Source organism: Sus scrofa, chromosome 4, assembly GCF_000003025.6.
Source record: "Sus scrofa isolate TJ Tabasco breed Duroc chromosome 4, Sscrofa11.1, whole genome shotgun sequence".
Lineage (NCBI taxonomy): Eukaryota > Metazoa > Chordata > Mammalia > Artiodactyla > Suidae > Sus > Sus scrofa.
The window spans coordinates 38,282,403-38,301,793 of record NC_010446.5 but is presented as its reverse complement, the minus strand read 5'-3'; the positions used below and the strand labels follow the sequence as shown (position 1 = coordinate 38,301,793).

The 19,391-nt window shown below is 40.0% G+C and overlaps 1 protein-coding gene and 1 long non-coding RNA gene across 3 annotated transcripts in view; one reads left to right on the top strand and one right to left on the bottom strand.

Annotated features, from left to right (window-relative positions):
• The window catches only part of LOC110260251, a 55,857-nt gene extending 53,383 nt beyond the window's left edge, over nt 1–2,474 (top strand). Inside the window, exon 3 of the long non-coding RNA XR_002343192.1 lies at nt 2,310–2,474. This is a non-coding gene — a long non-coding RNA (uncharacterized LOC110260251). The remainder of the gene's footprint in view (nt 1–2,309) is intronic.
• Nucleotides 1–19,391, bottom strand: part of STK3 (serine/threonine kinase 3) — a 294,976-nt gene that overhangs the window by 4,984 nt on the left and 270,601 nt on the right. The window lies entirely within an intron of this gene.

Here is a 19,391-nt window from a genome sequence, read left to right as displayed (position 1 = left end):
AAGCAGAGGATTCAGGATCTAAAACAATCTTCCCTTGATGATGAATCTTCATTTTTAATATCTATTACTAATCTGTGCCATATATTAATTTTCTCCCTTCTTTCAGCTTTTTCTTCATTTGAGGGAAAGCTAGCAGCTCCTTTTGTGGACCTCACTGGGCAGATATCCTCTCTGCTGCAAGTCTTTTCACCTACTGGGAACCAGAAAAGCAATAAAATGTCCTATGAGGCATTACGCTAAATAAGGATAGGTTGAGGGAAAGCTTGAGGCTGTTTTAGGAAAGAGCATAACTTTAGTGCAGAGTTTTGTTATGCTGTACTGTCTATGTGTGTGTATGTATTTCAGATCTGTAGCTGTGTAAGGTTGAGGTCCCAGGAAATCTGACTTCTACATAAGGTACATATAGAGTTACCTTTTCAGGCGGAGCATCAGAGAACTTGAGAGGACGCATTTATTAAGACATTATGGACCAAGCACTGTAGCTGCAGAGATGAAGAGAACAATACCTCCCACAAAGAACTTGCAGTCTAGCTGACATGACAGATACATGCACAGCTAATCCACTAATGGATGAGTAAGCCAAGAAGTTGAGAAACAGGACAGGGAGAAGGTACCAGTGGGAGCAGAGATGTGCAAGGCACATATATGCCTGGCATCTTTCAGGATGTCAGCTGACTGCTGGGATGTAGGAAGGACCCATGGGTCAAGAGAAAAGGCAGGAGGGAGAGGGAATTATTACAAATGATGTCGATGAGAAAGAAATGCTAGATAATTTTGAGCATAATTGGTGACATGATCATACATGAAGTTTAGAAAAGTATCTCCAGTAACTGGCAGAAAAAAGAGATTGCCATGGGGAATAAATGGGGACAGGAAGACCCATCAGCAGATGATTTCAACAGTCTAGTGAGAGAATGAGGCTTGAACCGGGAAAAGTGCTCTGAGAGAGAAGAGAGGAATTTGAGAGACTTGAAAATACAACCGATAGGGCTTCCTGTGCTCCCTGAGCAATTATGAAGGATCAGGAAGAAGGAAGGGTTAAGGACAATCCTGGCTTCAAGCTGGGGTGATGGAGAGACTGACACCATTAGTAAGGCAGGGGAGTTAGTGAGAATTGGCGTCCAAGTGGCGATATCAGATACGCATTATAATTTGGGGTTTGGACCTCAGGAGACTCAGGCTAAGACACAGACTTAGGAACCATCAGCATTTAGGTTATAACTGAAGCTCTCGGTAAGACTATCCAGGAAAAGACGACTTTCTCCTTGATCTTAAAATCCATGATAGCCGGGGGGAAATCATCCCCTGACTTTAACATGTGTGGTCACAGTCTCTTCATTTTTGTTAAAAGAACAAAAATATCCATATATTACTAAATAACTCTAGATTATGGTTGTCATCTAGACCGAAAGAAGTGAGGTTAACTAGTAAAATTTTCCACTTCTTATGCAGTGGGGATGATTTATAGACATGAACTTATGGTGGATTTTGACTTCTGATTAGGCCCTAATAACATCTATTTAGCACCTGTGTTTCTGTGGGTCTCAGGCCTCCCACAGGCATGAAAATGGTCTGGAGTGGGAAATGTGGCAGAAGCAGCTTTTTCAACCTCTTGGAAAACAATACTTAGAAAACTCAATGCCCTGGAAATAAAAAGATGTACAAACCAGATAAAAATTTATGGAGACTCATAGTGATAAAAATGACTATAAAATACAATCCACCATCATCCTTTTAAAGTGCTAATCCAAATTAAAACAATTTGGGGGCCTAACGATATTAGAAGGAAACGTTGAGCTTCCTGAGTTAATATCAGTATTATTTTGACAAGTTTCCTTTACAAAAATCAAATTCCTGAAAATAAATATAAAAAGGAAGATGGAAATCACTTCAGAATTATATTTATGGATTAACAGCTTGTGGTAAATCAACTTGAATTTACATTTTTTAATATAGGAAAGAAATGTTACTTAGGAGCCTTCTTTCTACATGGAACACAAAGCAGCTGTATTACCATAACTATATGCAGGTTGACTTAATTCCAAAATAAATGCAGAGTAAACTAGAGTTGGAGTGTCTAGTCTTTGTTGTACATCTGTCAGAGTTTAGAATTTTGTAAGTCAAGTCATATAAAAAATAATTTTAGAACATGCATACACTGTGGTTTTTACTGTATGTGAAAAATGTACAAAAATAACTCATCTGGAAATGACTTATGTTTTAAGCTAATTCTATTTAATGAAACTTAGTTTTGAACTTAATGATAAAATAGAACTTTGCACAACTAACAGAGGCTCTTAAATCTTCAGGCCTTAACACTGTTAAAGAAGACTACAGTTTGACAAGTCTTTACAACCATTAAGGACACGTGACTTAAGTGACCAAATGAGCAGCCATATGCAGTGAGAGGAGGAACTCAGAATGCAGAGGCCACAGTCACTTCAGAAACAGAGTCACGGAAAAAGTGATGAGTTTCAGAGCAATAATGTTTCATTATGAAGCCCTTGTTTTCTGTTTACAAGAATGTCTGCTCTTTTTGGACGTTTGAAATGACAAATATCAGGGGGCAAGACATTAATAAAAGCAGAATAAAATTGATTTCCATTAAAGGGTTTAAACTGAATCATATGGACCTGAGAGAAAGACATTTGGAGATCTGGGATTGGTGAAAGCCACTCTAAGTCATTTGTTTAGCAGAAGCATAAACTGTAAAGCTGGGTTCTAAGTTAAACCTCACAGAATCTCACTGCAAAAAGGGACCTTAGAGATAATCTAACTTCCTTTTTTCAGGTGAGGAAACGAGAGCTAGCTTGCTCTTAAGTTATACCCTGGTTAATGGCAGAGGCATGATCTGACTCTTAGGTCAGCACTGTTTTTCGTTATACCAAGTCTGATATTCTTAAACTCATGGCCAGAGAGTTCAAGATGTTGTCACCACAAATTGGGGGTGTGGTGCTGAGAAATTTCTAGGGTCTTCAACCTGAACTGACGGACAGTGGTTTTTAAGTACATATGACATTTCTATAGAGCTATCTTTCAGGATGGAATAAACTCCCAAAAAACCCTACTTTTTTTTTTTGTCGTTTTGCCTTTTCTAGGGCTGCACCCGCGGCATATGGAGGTTCCCAGGCTAGGGGGTCTAATCGGAGTTGTAGCCGCCAGCCTACGCCAGAGCCACAGCAACGCGGGATCCAAGCCGCATCTGCGACCTACAGCTCACAGCAATGCCCGATCCTTAACCCAGTGAGGGAGGCCAGGGATCGAACCTGCAACCTCATCGTTCCTAGTTGGATTCGTTAACCACTGAGCCATGACGGGAACTCCAACCCTACATTTTTAAACAATAATAATTAGATAGTGGAGGGATATTTGTTCATAAATTAAATGAAAAAGTCAAAACTACTTTTCAGGAGTTCCCATCATGGCTCAGCAGAGACAAGCCTGATCAACATCCATGAGGATGTAGGTTCAATCCCTGGCCTAGCTCAGTGCGTTAAGGATCCGGCATTGCCATGAGCTGTGGTGTAGGCCGGCAGCTACAGCTCTGATTCGACTCCTAGCATGGGACCCTCCATATGTATGGGTGTGGCCCTAAAAAAAAACAAAAGACAAAATTAAACTCACTGATAATTTTTTTGTCTTTTTTTTTTGCCTTTTCTGGGGCCGCTCCTGCGGCATATGGAGGTTCCCAGGCTAGGGGTCTAATCGGAGCTGTAGCTGCCAGCCTACACCACAACCACAGCAACATGGGATCCGAGCCACATCTGTGACCTACACCACAGCTCAGGGCAACGCCGGGTCCTCAACCCACTGAGCGAGGCCAGGGATCGAATCCGCAACCTCATGGTTCCTAGTCGGATTCGTTAACCACTGAGCCAAGATGGGAACTCCGTGATAATTTTGACAGTTGTAACTTTTAATAGAATTATTTCTGAACTGTATGAGAAGTATTGAAAAGTTACTTATTTCTGACTAGGAAGAGCTGTCAGTAAAATCAGAACTTCAAGTTTATATATCCAGTCTACTATAAAAACCTGAGCTATCATATTCAGGTGATAAGGAATTACTTTCTAAAATAATTTTGTTTTAAAAGCTGTAGGGGGAAAACATTTAGATTTTTACATGATTTTGTTTTGTCAAAAACAGTCCTATTTATGAGGGTTTTTTTTTTTTTTAAGTCTTAATGTTAAAAAATAGCAGAAACGGGATCATGAAGTTTTTGAATGCTTAAATGTGGTAACATTTCAAGACTTAATGGGTCTATCAGTTGCTGGTATAATTAGTCTGTCAAATGAGATACTGCCACAATGAAGCAAATGGTCTTACATGTGAATGTTAACACATTTAGTCAAAAGAGTCAATCAAAAAAACCTTGTATAAGGTTTGCAAAAAAACCTTGTATAAGGTTTGCTGTGTTTACTGGGAAAATAAACTCTTCCTAGCAACTGTTTAAATAAATCTCACAGATACTACAGACCTTATTAGTGGCCTGTGATTAAAAAAATATGGATTGTTAATACTGTATCCTGACTCATCTATTTTCCCATCTGCTAACAATTCTAACAATACGAACTATCAACAGAATGGCTAACAACAATAATTTTCTATGGCAATTTTGATGCTGAATTGCCTATAGCATTTTTGTAAGATTTACCACTGCATGCCTCAGACTGTTTTGAGTTGTTTGTGGCCTGGAGCGACATATTCCTTTTCTCCCTAATACTCCATTTTAGCTCAGTTTTTAACTGTGTTAAACAGAATCTGGTTTGGTTTTATAGAACACTATTTACGGAGGCTACCACACTTATTTTACTAACGATGAGAGCAGGAGATACACCAAAGCTCTAGTAAAAGCCCAGTCCAGTCCACTGATTAGATACTGACACACCATAGAAGGAAAGCTGAATTCCTCACAGTACATGCTCCTAAAATCTAAATTAACATCAAATCTGCTGGCAGGGCCTTCTTCCCCAAACAGACCTCTTTACCTATCTGCCTGGAGGATGTACGTGTAACCCTCTTCTGAGCTGAGAGACTCCTGTCTACGGCTGTTTATTTGTACGATTACAAATATTCAAATATTAAGGGATTATAGCTGGAAATTGCCATGAAGCATCTGATTAACCTCAGTAGAGTAAATTTAATATATTTAGAGTTTTTTTTTTTTTGACTCCCAAAGAAAAGGGAGAACACCATTTCTTGTGGCTATCATTGCAGCAGGAGGGGAAAGTGCCAATTATTGATCATTTACAAGGTGTCAGATAGAATCCGAGGTCCTGTGCCTTCGGTTATTTAATCCTAACTATCCCTTTATGGGGAAGGTGTTACCAACCCCATTTTATAGGTGAGGACACTCAGACCAAGTGACCTGCCTGAGCCCATGCACTTGCGGTGCTTACGCAGGTGCTCAAAGGCAGCAGCATTCCGCCCACACAAGTTTGGACTGGAGCCTGGTGAGAGCTACTGCTTGGGTCTCCTAAGAACTACAAAAGCACTTCAAAGGCCAATTATCAAGTAAAACAGTTTTAACAGACTGTTTATAGATTAAAAATAAGGAAACATTTAAAAAAATCCCACCTTTCTTCCCAGATGGTACCTAGTGGAATATTTAATTGGCCTTATGAAATAAGTACATGTTTATTAAGCATTTTTTCTATTTAATCAGCTCTCTAGAAAAAGAAACATTTCTACATAGCCTTTTGGGATAGCTGCCATAATTTTATCAATAAAAAGAGATGCCATGACAAAACCAACAAGACATGTTCCCCTTGACACAGAAGCAAGATACCCTGTGTCCCTTTGGACTGTCCCATAACTGAAGTAGTTTTGCCTGCTAAATGTATCAGGAAAAAGTTAATTCATGCATAACTCTGCTATACTGTAAGCAGCTCAAAAAAAAAAAAAAAAAAAAAACTAGGCCCAGAGCAATAAAATCTGAGTAACTTGAAACAAACTAATTAAATCTCTCCAGATCTATTAAGGGGCAGATGAAAAACTTCTGTGAGCTGTGATATCTCACTGAGTATTTTTAAAAACACTGATCAAGCCTTATGAGTGGTTAACAAATTAACTTTATATACTGTTTCTTTAAAAATTAACTCTATGACTGATTACAGAAGATCATAAACATTAAAAATATATAACAGTCCTGGAGTTCCCGTCATGGCGCAGTGGTTAACAAATCTGACAAAGAACCAGAAGGTTGCGGGTTTGGTCCCTGCCCTTGCTCAGTGGGTTACCGATCTGGCGTTGCCATGAGCTGTGGTGTAGGTTGCAGACTTGGCTCAGATCCCGCGTTGCTGTGGCTCTGGCGTAGGCCGGTGGCTGAAGCTCCGATTAGACCCCTAGCCTGGGAACCTCCATATGCCGCGGGAGTGGCCCAAGAAATAGCAAAAAGACAAAAAAAAAAAAAAAAAAAAAAAAAAAACCCACATATATATATATAAATAACTGTCCTTAAAACATGTTAGTAGCTTTTGAGTAGTCAAATCTTTGTGTAACTATTGTATAAACTTTAAATCGTTCCATTTTTCTCCAGTCACACTTCTTCAGCTGTGCTATGCCAAATCTCCCTGACACATCCCTTAAGGAGTCTTGGGCAGACTGCACTGATTTTTGGTTACTTTTTATGAACATCCAGACCAAATGTAAACTCCCATCTCTTATTAAATACAACTCATCCTTCCACACTGTCCCCATTTCTGGATTCCATGTATACAGCCTATTTTCAGTTAGGAACATGCATTTGAACAAACCTCTTTGTGTCATGCTTCTTTTAACCAAAGTGCATGATCTTGTAACTATCGGGCCATCCGAAGTCCTGTTGCCACCAACCCCCACACCTCTCACGGGCAGCTGTGAGGAACGGGCATGGGCCTGAGCCTTGCTATCCTCCCACAGGATACTACTTGCTACTGCCTTGCTACTGCCTCAACTGTAGCCCAGACTCACTACAGGCCTTTCAAGAAGATGGCTCTCACTCTACTCTCTCAGCCTGCCTGATGGCAGAAGAGACAGCTGTGCTGAACCATGCTGCCCAAGGACAGGAGGCTCAAATGTTGAAGCAGTTGCAGATTTTGTGAGCTATCTCCTGATTTTTCAATCACCACAAAATTTGTTTTTTATTAGCCTTTAATGAGTATCATCCTGAATTATACCCACTAATAAGAGAGAGGGCAGATTTCCTACTAGGCTGTTTTGCTAGACTGACAGCAGTGGAAGTTTCCCCATCGCCTGCCAAGCCGCTGCTCTGACTACAAAAAAAGAGCGGACGTTGTTTATTGATTCTTAAGAAGTAGTGGGGTTTTCACCTTGCAGCCTGACCAAGTATTAAATAATTGGTAATTATTTTGTAAAACTTCTTAAATCCCATTAAGAAATTAATGTATAGACTATCTTAGGGAAAACAAAAGTGGAAGCAGTAGAATGGAATAAGATTAAACCCTTCTAAATCAACTGAATTGTAATCAGAGTGACTTCTGAATGGGCAGGTCTCTTCTGAAAAGGGCAGGGGTGAAGTGAAAAGCTTGACTGACTTCAGAGATTTAAAGGTGTATGAAAGATGGGAACAGGCTTTCAGCTCCATCCCTGGTCCCTGAGAAATAACGAAAGGAAGATGAGCCACTGTTTGACCAATGGTATTTGGAACAGAGAAAATATGCCACTGAGCTCCACAGATAGGATTAGTGGTAGCTCCTGAACTCCTCTCACAAGGGCAAGATCTCAGGCTCAAAGAGGGGCTAGGTCGCTGGCTATCCAGCACCCTCTAGTGGCCAGATTTGGCACCACAGATTTCTGTCTTGGTTTTTTTTAAGCACAGTATATTTCAAAATTTTTTAGTTAAGGGAAGAATCACCAATACCACTGATGGGCTACAGGTAGGTGGAAAACTACTTATTTGGTATAAATCTGACGTCCAAAAAGTAAGCTGCTGTAATGATTCAAAGGGAAAATATTCCTTTGAATGCATTTAAAATCCCACAGATGAAGCTACTTAAATGGAGAGCTGTGGTCTGTATTTAGCTATTTAAAATTTAATTCTTTGTAGGTACTTACTTTACAAGAAATATTATTTGATACATGGATTAACAGTGTTATAAATTTCATGTGAATAGTAGCTAATGTTTTTTTGAGCACTTAGCATTGGGCAGATATTATGCTGTTATTTAATAGGTAATAATAATGTGACAAAGTATTACTAATGCCACCATTTTTCAGAGTTTAAATTTTCAGAGGTACCAAGAGTTTAAATTTATGCAAGACATTTAGCTATTAGCTACTAAAAGGTGTGGTCAGGATTTGAATCCAAGGCAACCTAATTATGGAGCTAGCACTTCTAAACATTATACACTACACAAACAGAAAGAGTTTATCAGCCATAATAAATATTTCCCACATAAGGGAGGGTTTCTTAAAGATTTTAAATTAGACTTAGGTTAATATAGAGACTTGCAGGTCAATGATGATTAAAATCTAAACTGAAATCTTTGTTAGCCGAGAGTTCATTTCCTACAATGTTTATTCACATACACTTTGCAGTTGAAGGGGAGTTTATAATTGTCCATGAGAGCCTGAGATCTAGCATTTTTTCAAATCACAATATATTTAAAAACATTTATAATGTATACTTAGATACATTGTTATCAGTTGGACTTCATAGAAATTCTATGAAAGGGGGCAGATACTTCTGTAAATAGGCATTATTTTTTACAGATAAGATTAATCAGGTTGAGAATTATTAATTTCCTTAAGTAACACAATTTCCTCAAAGTCTAAGATGTTGCAAATGACTGAATGTACAATGAATTAGCCTGAGTCTATAGTCTTTATCCTTTGTACCCCAGAAAAAAAAAGTTTCTCGTGATAAGCCAGAAGAAAATTTTACTTATGTAGACAATTTGGCTTCACTTTAGTTCTTCTTTATCAATCTATTATAAATAATTCAACATTAACTACTACTGCTGAACAGAAGAAGGAAATAAAAATCAGAAAGTGAAAAGCCATAGTAAAACATTACAGGTATGAATCATACCCCCGCTGAGTTGGAAGCAAAATGGTCCAAAAATTATGAGGTTAAAATGAATGATTACACAAAATACTTAGCATTTTTAAATTCTTTAATTTTGTTAAGTGTCTTAAAAATGAGTAATTTTTAAATAACCCCCAAGAGAGATCACTGGGAGGCATAACAGCCTCTACATGGCAGATCAGGAACATTTCAAAAGTACTATGAAAGCTATTGCTTTTGTTTAAATGAAAATAGCTTGTGATCCTAATTATAAGACAAAGTCTCATATTCTTTCTGAGTATAAAGCAATGCAGTTTAGACACATTCCTGCTCACCACTTTCCACATCCCCCATTCTATTGGAAGATGCATGTCTCCCTCTGATCCAGGACCAGGCAGCCCTGGAGTGGTCTCAGAAACCTAACTGCGTGGTTCTCTTCCTTCTCTTGTGCACTTTCAAACTCTCTGACTTGGTCTTTAGCATCAAAATTGAAACACTTCCTAAATATATCCTATATTAAACCAAGAACTGGAGGGGTGGGGTGCCTGCAATTCCACCCACCCCCTCCAGCTGTCACAATTTCAACCCTTTTCTCTTGAAAGTCAAGCCTCTCAGAAGTGTGGAGAAAAGTCCCTGCTTTTTTTTTCTTTTCTATTTCTTGGGCTGCTCCTGTGGCATATGGAGGTTCCCAGGCTAGGGGTCGAATTGGAGCTGTAGCCACCGGCCTACGCCAGGGCCACAGCAACGCAGGATCGGAGCCGCGTCTGCAACCTACACCGCAGCAACGCCGGATCGTTAACCCACTGAGCAAGGGCAGGGATCGAACCCGCAACCTCATGGTTCCTAGTCAGATTCGTTAACCACTGTGCCACGACAGGAACTCCAAGTCCCTGCTTTCTAAACTGGTAATCACACTTCATCTCACTCCACATGGCTCCTGACCCATCACCTCCTCCAAACTGCTCTTGTTAGGTCCCCAGAGTCAAATTAATTCTTGTGTTTCTATCGTGTTAAGACCCCTTGAGCTGCACTTGACACTTTGTTCACTCCTTATTCTTCAGATCCTAGTATTTAGCAGGTGCCTAACACAGCTTGTTAAATAAATACCCAGAAGTAAGCATAGTCATATTCCCATAATCTAAAAGTTACCCTAGTCTCATAAATCTCTAAAAAAGCTTTTTAGTATCTGTAGTTCATGTTTATCCTGTTGAATTCTGAGGTGGATTTTTGCTTGGCTGGACACTAAAAAGCTTGAATTTTTAAGAATCAGTGTGTAATTTTTAAAAAGATCTGCCTATCAAGGACAAAATAATAGCTATAACTATTTTAGTCGTATCTGCTAATAGTAGATATTAACATCATTATCATCCAGTCTGTGAATCATCAATAACACATTAATAATAAGAGCCATTTTACATTTCAAAGCCCACCACGGACTATTCTATTTATCAGTTCATCAGTATTTATCATCACTATGGCATATTTAAAGATAAATAGGAAAAAAATTCTATATTAATCATTAAAGATGTTAATACTGTGATGAAATTTCCTGAAATCAAAGTTCATCTGTATATCCACATTCAACAAATGTCTTAATCGATGTCTTAATGTTATTAGCACAATTTTCCATTCTTAATAGGAATCTCAATTGAAATGATTGACATCTTTTGGATAGAGGCCAAAAGGCTGGTGGAATCTCAGGTTCACATACTGGAAAGGCCTATGCTCAGGTGTGAGTAATTTTGATCAAAAGCACCAAGAACAGGGGCCAGATGAAGAGGCAGAATGTCAAATACCCATTTGTATAGAAAAATAATGGGGGTAGGGAGACTGTCACAGCAGAGGTGGCCTCTCTTATCTTACCCCAAAGGCCTGATGTAGCATGAAGTTCTAGTTCAGCTTAAAATGAACCATCTAAGACTTCAGGGGCTATCTACACCTTAGATAGATTTCAAGGCAAAAGCAGCCACACTGGGCAGAGAAAATATCAAGATCTGACATTTAATTCAATGTGTACTTAATGTAAGTTAAAAAGGTTTTATTTATTCAAACCAGTGGGAGAGAAATGTTTCATGTTGCATATGTGTTCATTATAATGCCCTCTTTTTATTCCAGATAATTTGTCAAAACCAGAGGTACTAGGGGGGAGGGGTAAGGCGAGACTCATGCAGCGATTTTCTTACAGACATGAAGATTCGGGAACATCTTAGTCCAATGCAGAGGACTTTACTGCCCCACAAGCTCTAGTCCTGGACAGACTTGGGATTATACTTGTTAGGTGATGAAAGGCCCAAGGTAATTATTGGAACTAATCAGAATTGCAAAGGACACTGACGTGAGGTTACTGTAATAAGAGTTACACTGTAAGCATCAGTAGTCTTAAAGGGCTCTGGGTAAATGTTCTAGTTGTGTGGCTTCCTTGTAACTAGGGTTTTCATTCCAATAGAAAAGGGGAGGAAAAAAAATTCCTTCCAGGTGAGAACAATGTTGCCTCTCTAATTTGAGAACCAACAATCATGTTAGCAGCAAATGAACAAGGCAAATATAAATGCAGGAACAGATTTTAGTGCTGCAATAAAGCAAAACTTCCAAAAAATATCAACGTGGCATTTTTAATGACATGAATACTAGATACTGAGCAAGTGATAATTATTCATAATTGATTTCATTTCAGAAATAACCAGAGCCAAAATTATTTTCATAATCACCCCCTGAATGTTCCAAGTTTCCTACCATTTTATTTATTTATTTTTATTTATTTATTTATTTATTTTTTTGTCTTTTTGCTATTTCTTTGGGCCGCTCCCACGGCATATGGAGGTTCCCAGGCTAGGGGTCAAATCGGAGCTGTAGCCACTGGCCTACGCCAGAGCCACAGCAACACGGGATCCAAGCCACGTCTGCAACCTACACCACAGCTCACGGCAACGCCGGATCGTTAACCCACTGAGCAAGGGCAGCGACCGAACCCACCACCTCATGGTTCCTAGTCGGATTCGTTAACCTCTGCGCCACGATGGGAACTCCTCCTACCATTTTAAATTACATCACTGCCACCACACACACGTCCTTTAACTGTGGCCCCTTTGTACTGAAGGTGCACCTCAGTGCCCGTGACTCAGGACTTCAGGTTCCTATGTGCCTCCTTTCCCCACATGCCACAAGTGCGTTCCTCCCGAGCCCACTAGCAGTTCCTTCAGTGCTTCCCATCCCTGCCCTGCCCGTCACCAGAGGGGCCGCCCGGGCAGCTATGACTGCAGGACAGACTTGGGAAAGGCTGGCCGGGCACAATCAGTACACCAGGGGCAGTGGCCCTAATGAAAGAAAGGACACTGGGCAGAGGCTCTAGGAGCCTGTTCAGGGTTCCTCAACCTCGGCAGTGTTAATATTTGGCCTTGGGAGGCTTGCTGTGGAGGACTGTCCTGGGCCTTGCAGGAGGGTTCTTTAGCAGCACCCCTGGCTTCTACTCACTAGATGCCACAGCAGTTCTCCAGCTGTGAGACTCAGCAATGTCTCCAGATGTTAACAAGTGGCCTCTAGAGGCAAAATCATGCCAGGTTGAGAACTAAAGACCTATTCTGAGGGCCTTGGGCATAAAACGGTGTAGGAGGAAAATTAAAGGGAGTGAAAAGACCTGAGAGACTCTTGGGCAGGGCTTAGAGCTGAGGGAGCTGTTGGGGGGTGGGTGGAGAAGGGCTCACCACGGCTACATGAAGCTTCAGGCAGATCAAGTGTGCACGCCAAGCAGGGAGTAAAGAATTGACATGGGTTAGAGCCTGGGGTTCTCAATGAGGGAGCTGGCAAGACCTAGAAAGACCGTGACCTCTCCCCGGTGTTTCCAAAGGGAGTTCAGATGACTAAAATCAACCTTAGGAAAGCAAAGGACATTTTATTTGCTGCCTAGTCATTTATAATGTTGTGTGACTTGGAGAAAAATCGTAGTTCAGTTTCTGAGACTCTATTTAAATAGAAATAGGACAGCTCATTCCACAGGGTTGTTCTGAAGACTACATGAGCCTTCAAATGTTAAAGCCCTAGCACAGGGGTGGGCAAAGCTGGCTCCCTGCTCCCTGGTCTCCCCTTCTCTTTAAACAACTCTCCCTTTCAGGTCATGTACACCCGTCTACATCTGTGCCCAACGCCACCAAGAGAGCTTTCCTCCATCTGCTCTTATCACTTTATCTCCTAGCTTCTCATCATCTGGTTCTGAGGTTTTCCTCTTGCCCTATGTTCCTGATGAGGTGGCAGTGGTACTTGTTGATAAATGCAGCTAAATTCATCCCATTCATTTCTGGCGACAAAAGAGTGCATAGGTGGCAATGGGCAGGATGCAGAAAAAAGGATGCCAGTTCTGACAAACTTCATCTTTATCGCTGTTTTTACTCCTGGCAGCTCTGATTGACCTCAGCTGCGGGAAGACATGAAGGACATTCTTTCTGTGTGACAGTGGAGGCAAGTAGTTTAACAGAAAACTTGAGAGGCAGTTAAAAGATTAAAAAGCATAGCAGGAGTTCAGCTTTTGGTGTGTCAGAATAAGCTCCTAAGAGACTCTTTCACAGAGAACAACCTTCAACTGTAGGGGAAAAAACCCCAAACAACCACAACAAAATGAACTACTGAAAGCTGTGGAGAGTAAACAAAACACATCTTCCTCCTCCACGATAAAATATTTACAATGTCTTAGGTATGATCCAAAATTACCTCACATATCAAGGATCAGGAATATGTGTCCACTCTCAAAGGCAGGAAAATCAACAGAAACTCTCTTTTACCTGACCCACGTATAGAAACTGACAGAACTTTATCTTTTTTTTTTTTTTTTTTTTTTTTTTTTGGTCTTTTTTACCATTTTCTTGGGCCGCTCCCACGGCACATGGAGGTTCCCAGGCTAGGGGTCGAATCAGAGCTGTGGCTGCCGGCCTACACCACAGCCACAGCAACACAGGATCCAAGCCACGTCTTGCAACCTACACCACAAGCTCTCGGCAATGCTGGATCCTTAACCCACTGAGCAAGGCCAGGGATCGAACCCACAACCTCATGGTTCCTAGTCAGATTCGTTAACCACCGAGACATGACAGGAACTCCAGAAACTGGCAGAACATTAAAGCAGCTATAATTAACACTCAGTGAAGAAAGAGAAAATATGCTTATAATGAGTGAAAAAGGGGACATCTCAGCAGAGAAATGGGAAATACGATAAAGCAAATGGAAATTTTTGAACTGAAAAATTCAATATCTGAAAAGTTTACTGGATATGGATAAAAGCAGAAGAGAGGGGGCAAGAGTAGAACAGAGCTGATGAAGATCTATTGGAAAAAGATCAACAGAAATTGTCCAATCTGAAGAAGAGAAAGAAAAAGGAAAAAAATTGTATAGAGTTTCAGGGACCCTTGGGACAATATCAAAAGGTCTAAGAGGTTACTTGGAGTTCCAGAAGGTGGGGAATGAGAGACTGAGGAGGGAGGGAGGAAGGAAGGAAGGAAGAAATAATAATGGGATACATTCCTAGATTCGGTAAAAGAGGTACAGATTCAAGAAGCTCATGAACTGTAAAATTAAAAACCACATCGATCACAAAAATCTATGCTTGAGTTTTCTGAAAATCAAAAATAAGAAAAACCTTGAAAATACTAAAAAAACAACGACAACATTATATACAGGGGATACATACATGAATCCCCTGTACATAACATCATAGACTTCTCTTGGGAAAATAAGCAGACCAGAAGACAAGTGGAACAACATTTTAAATGTTTTTTGGGGTGGAGTTCCCGTCGTGGCGCAGTGGTTAACGAATCCGACTAGGAAGCATGAGGTTTTGCGGGTTCGATCCCTGGCCTTGCTCAGTGGGTTAGGGATCCGGCATTACCATGAGCTGTGGTGTAGGTCGCAGACTTGGCTCGGATCCCATGTTGCTGTGGCTGTGGCGTAGGCTGGTGGGTACAGCTCCGATTCGACCCCTAGCCTGGGAACCTCCATATGCTGCGGGAGTGGCCCTAGAAAAGACAAAAAAAAAAAAAAAGTTTTTTTGGGGAAAAGTATACTTCACTTTAAATATAAAAGCACAGGCAGGTTAAAGTAAATGAACATAAAGAGATAGTGTGCAAACAGTAAACACAAGCAGGCTGGAGTGACTATGTTAATATCAGGAGGAAGAAAAGGCTATCACTTGCCTAGCTCACACAACATAATTTCAAAAAAAGAACACTCATCAAGAACAAACAAAAAAACGTCTTCCAATGTACTGTGGCACTGAATTCAGACTTTGGCAGATAATCTAGATGACACTGTCTCTACAACAATTCTGACCGGCATACATCACAATTATTAAAGAGGCCACTAAGAGAAGCTCAACCTTGTATGCTTTCCACTACTGTCTCCCCACCCACACAATGACCTCAACAGACATAATAATAACCTCCTAAGTCAGAGCATCTCTATTTGGGGGAAACATTCAGGCTCTCCTCTTACATCACAATTGGCTGAGGAAAAAAGTACGCACACAACCATACGCAAATGAAGCGTGTATTTTGTTGACTCTAGGTGATGAATGTGTGTTTATTGTACTGTTTTCAGCTTTTAAACAATTTTCACAATGAAAAAAAGTTGGAGGAAAATGAGCTGGAAGAGCTTTATGCAAAATATCGTTCCCTCTCTTTTCTTCATATTTTGATATATTCTTGTTGGCAGGAGGGGGATGTCAGGGTTACCAGCTACATATTTTGAAAAAGAACGTCACATGATTTTGATATAGTAGCAACAGCAAAAAACAAACAAACAAAAAAACCCAAAAAACCAAAAAATCTCATGGATAAACACTGTTAGAATTAAGCTAAAATTTTTCTATCTCAATATTAAAAGGTCTAGGAATCTTACCAAGTTCTTAAAATTCCAGGCTAGCCATTTTTTCACCCATTTAACAGATAGTCCTTGAAAACCTATCATGTAACTGATGTAGTGGACAAACTAGGAGAAGTCCTAGCCTCCCTCCATTCTTGTAGAGAAGAGACAATAAGCAAAAAAAAAAAAAAAAAAAAAAAATATTGCTGGATAGTGATGCATGCTCCTTAAAGAAAACGAAGTAGGGACCAGAGTGACTAGAATGTGACCTGAAGGAAGGGAGGGGATGTGTGAGAAATGCAGTCCTGGCCACCGATGGCCAAAACCCGGGCCTCAGGGAAGGAGGAAACTTGACTTGAAGACAAGAAGACCTGCAGAGCTGAAGCAAAGTGAGCAAAACTGAGTGAGTTGGTGGGAAATGAGGTCAGAGAGATGGCTGGGTGCCAGGTCATGAATGGCACCAACAGACCATCGTAAAGACCTGAGAGTTTATTTTCTGAGGAAAAGGTCCTGTTAAAAAGGTGTGTTTTAAGCAGAGGAGTGACAGAACTTGATCCACATTTAAAATGAATCAGCCTGGCTCCAGAGCGGAGGACAGAATTTAGCGTAGCAAGAAATCAGAGAGAAGAGTCAGGATCAACTGGGTGCTGCCAATATAACCCACCATGAGTGGAAAATATGTAATGCATTTTGAAAAACCACCATGCCCCCTCAAAGGAAGGAAGTACATAAGGGGGAGGGGGTATATGCTGTATACTTATCAATAACTAAGGTTCAGCTACCAGTCACTTTAGCTAGTGTAAGAAAGGAAACATCATCCGAATGAACTCTTGGTCAGAATACATTTGGTACTTTTTAAAAAAATGAAATTAAGTTTTTTTGTAGTAGTTGTTTTTGTTCTTTAATTTTATGGCTGTGCCTGCAGCATATGGAAGTTCCCAGGCCAAGGACTGAATCTGAGTGACAGCTGTGGCAACATCAGATCCTTAAACCCACTGCACCAGACCAGGGATCGAACCCGCATCTCCTCAGCAACCTGAGCCACTGTAGTCGATTTCTTAACCCACAGTGAAATGGTGGGAACTCCTGAAATGAAGGTTTTTTTTTTCTTTCTTTCTTTTCTTTTTTGTCTTTTATCTTTTTAGGGCCACGCCCATGGCATATGGCAGTTCCCAGGCTAGGGGTCTAATTGGAGCTGTAGCTGATGCCTACACCACAGCCACAGCAAATGCTAGATCCAAGCTGCGTCTGCGACCTACACCAGAGCTCACGGCAATGCCCGATCCTTAACCCACTGAGCGAGGCCACGGATTAAACCTGCAACCTCATGGTTCCTAGTTGGATTCGTTAAACCACTGAGCCACGAAGGGAACTCCCCTGAAATGAAGTTTTGATAACCGGGTGTCTCCTGTACTTGTCACCTAATCCTTCCATACTAAATAACATTAAAGTCACTGAAGAGTAATATTTATTCAACTGAAGCCATTTCCACACATTTCTTACACTCCCCTTGAGCTAACATCAAAGATTAACTTAAAAGGTCAGGAAGGAATTCAAATTCAAGGTTCTTCCTGCATGCCCCATCTCAGACACTTCAAAATAAATGTAAACATATACTAATGTCACTTTGTAGCATTCACCTTTCCAAGGAGCTCTAAAAGGAAACACCCCGCAGGTGGATTTTTGAGATGCAAATCTTACAGATAAGATAATACAGCATTCTTACAGATCACTTAAAAATATTATTTCTCCCTCAATAAAAATAAATCAGAGAGCTTGACTCCTAAGAGCCATTAAAGTGAAAACTCAATGTTCTCAAACTGTTTCACATATAGCTCTTTCAAATTGTTCAATTTTAAATAAGAATGACACATAAAAGATTCAGATGTTTTTATGGATCCTGTGATAAAATTATAGAAATGACCAAAATGAATATGCCTATAAAATATAATAATTTGTAAATGAGAGCAGGAATTGGCAATGCCTAGAATGGGTAAAGAGGAGTTAACTCTCAACATCTGCTCAGTAACAATCCAATGACCAGTATTCAAAGAGCACCCCCTTAGAGACTCTGCATGACCTCTCACTGCTTGGTGACTTACTCTCCACATAGGTCAGAGAGAAGAATAATTGCTAGCCACCTCTCAGCAATTCTAGAAGATTTAATGAGACAAGGGAGCCAGACCCCCAGGGCGAGAAATCATGTTATTTGTGAGGTGCTATAACTCTAAGGATAACGGGATATTGTACAAGCACTGCCCACAGCTATTTCTTGATTCCCTAAAGTGTTTACATTAAAGCTTTCAGAATAATGTACTCACCAAGTAACACCTAATCCAATCTTTTATAAAAATAGTTTGACAAAATGAAATCATCATGCAGATTTTATAAAGTTGTTTCTTTTCTGACTATTAATATGAGAAGGAACACCAGTCTTTGAGGACAAATGGGTTTAAAGGAATAGACAGATAAGGAGGAAGCTTTGTAACTGAATCCAGACCTATTAAAATGGCCTGATACCATGAACTATGTATTCACTGAGCCGAGTTCAGAGTCCACTAATATCAGCTTGCCCCAGGCGAAGTTAGGACGCTACTCTGGAAAGAAAAGATATGGATCTGCCGATGAAATATGACTCAATTCTTAAAAAGAAAAGTGGCCCAATATTAATTGACATAATTAATATAACACATATAAAGGCAGTAACAAAAACTAAAATTTGGATTAGTGAAGTCACAGGCTCTTTAAATAATTCACACAGGATGGTCATGCTCTCATAAGTTAAAATGGATAAAATCGATTTTTTACACCAGATTAGCTACACAATATTAATCATATAAAATATTTCCCTGAAAGTCTTGGCACAAAAATGGGCCAATGTGTTCTGTTGTGGATATTTTTTTCCAAAGTAAATTTAGTTGGGGGGAAAAACTTTAGAAAGTAATCACAAATTTCAAAATCAATAAATCCAAATTGTTTTTTACGGCAGTGAATACACAGGGCTGCCAAATGCTTCAGGAAATTGATGTACAATCTGTCTGGCAGCTGGACCATGTGAAAAAATTTTAGGAACGATCTTAAAATAACCAGGATTCTGAAGACTCAAAAAAACCTTTGTGTTAGTAAGTCCATTTTCCTGGTTCATAAAAAAGATAAGAAAATAAGGGATGGGATAACCAATTTAATTTAGGAGGTGGCGAATTATCTTGGGGATCGTTCAGTGGTACTTTCATTTGGGCCTGGACTCAGAAGAAATGGTTTACCATCATCATTAAGATCAGCTGCACAGTGGCATGGAATTAAGTTATCTAAGAGAACCTAGGGGTGTGTTTGGAAACAGGAAGTGAGGCAGTCCAAAAAACTACAGTTGCTACCTTTAGTCAGTGAAAATTAGTTTCTTACTACCATTAAAAACCTGCCTTTACTAACCTGGCCTTGAATACTAATAGAATGAATGGGGAGATTCAGTTTCCCAAGTGTCACCATGGTTTAAGGACTAAATATAGTCCACTTTAAGTCCTACGATTTTTAAAAAGGAACA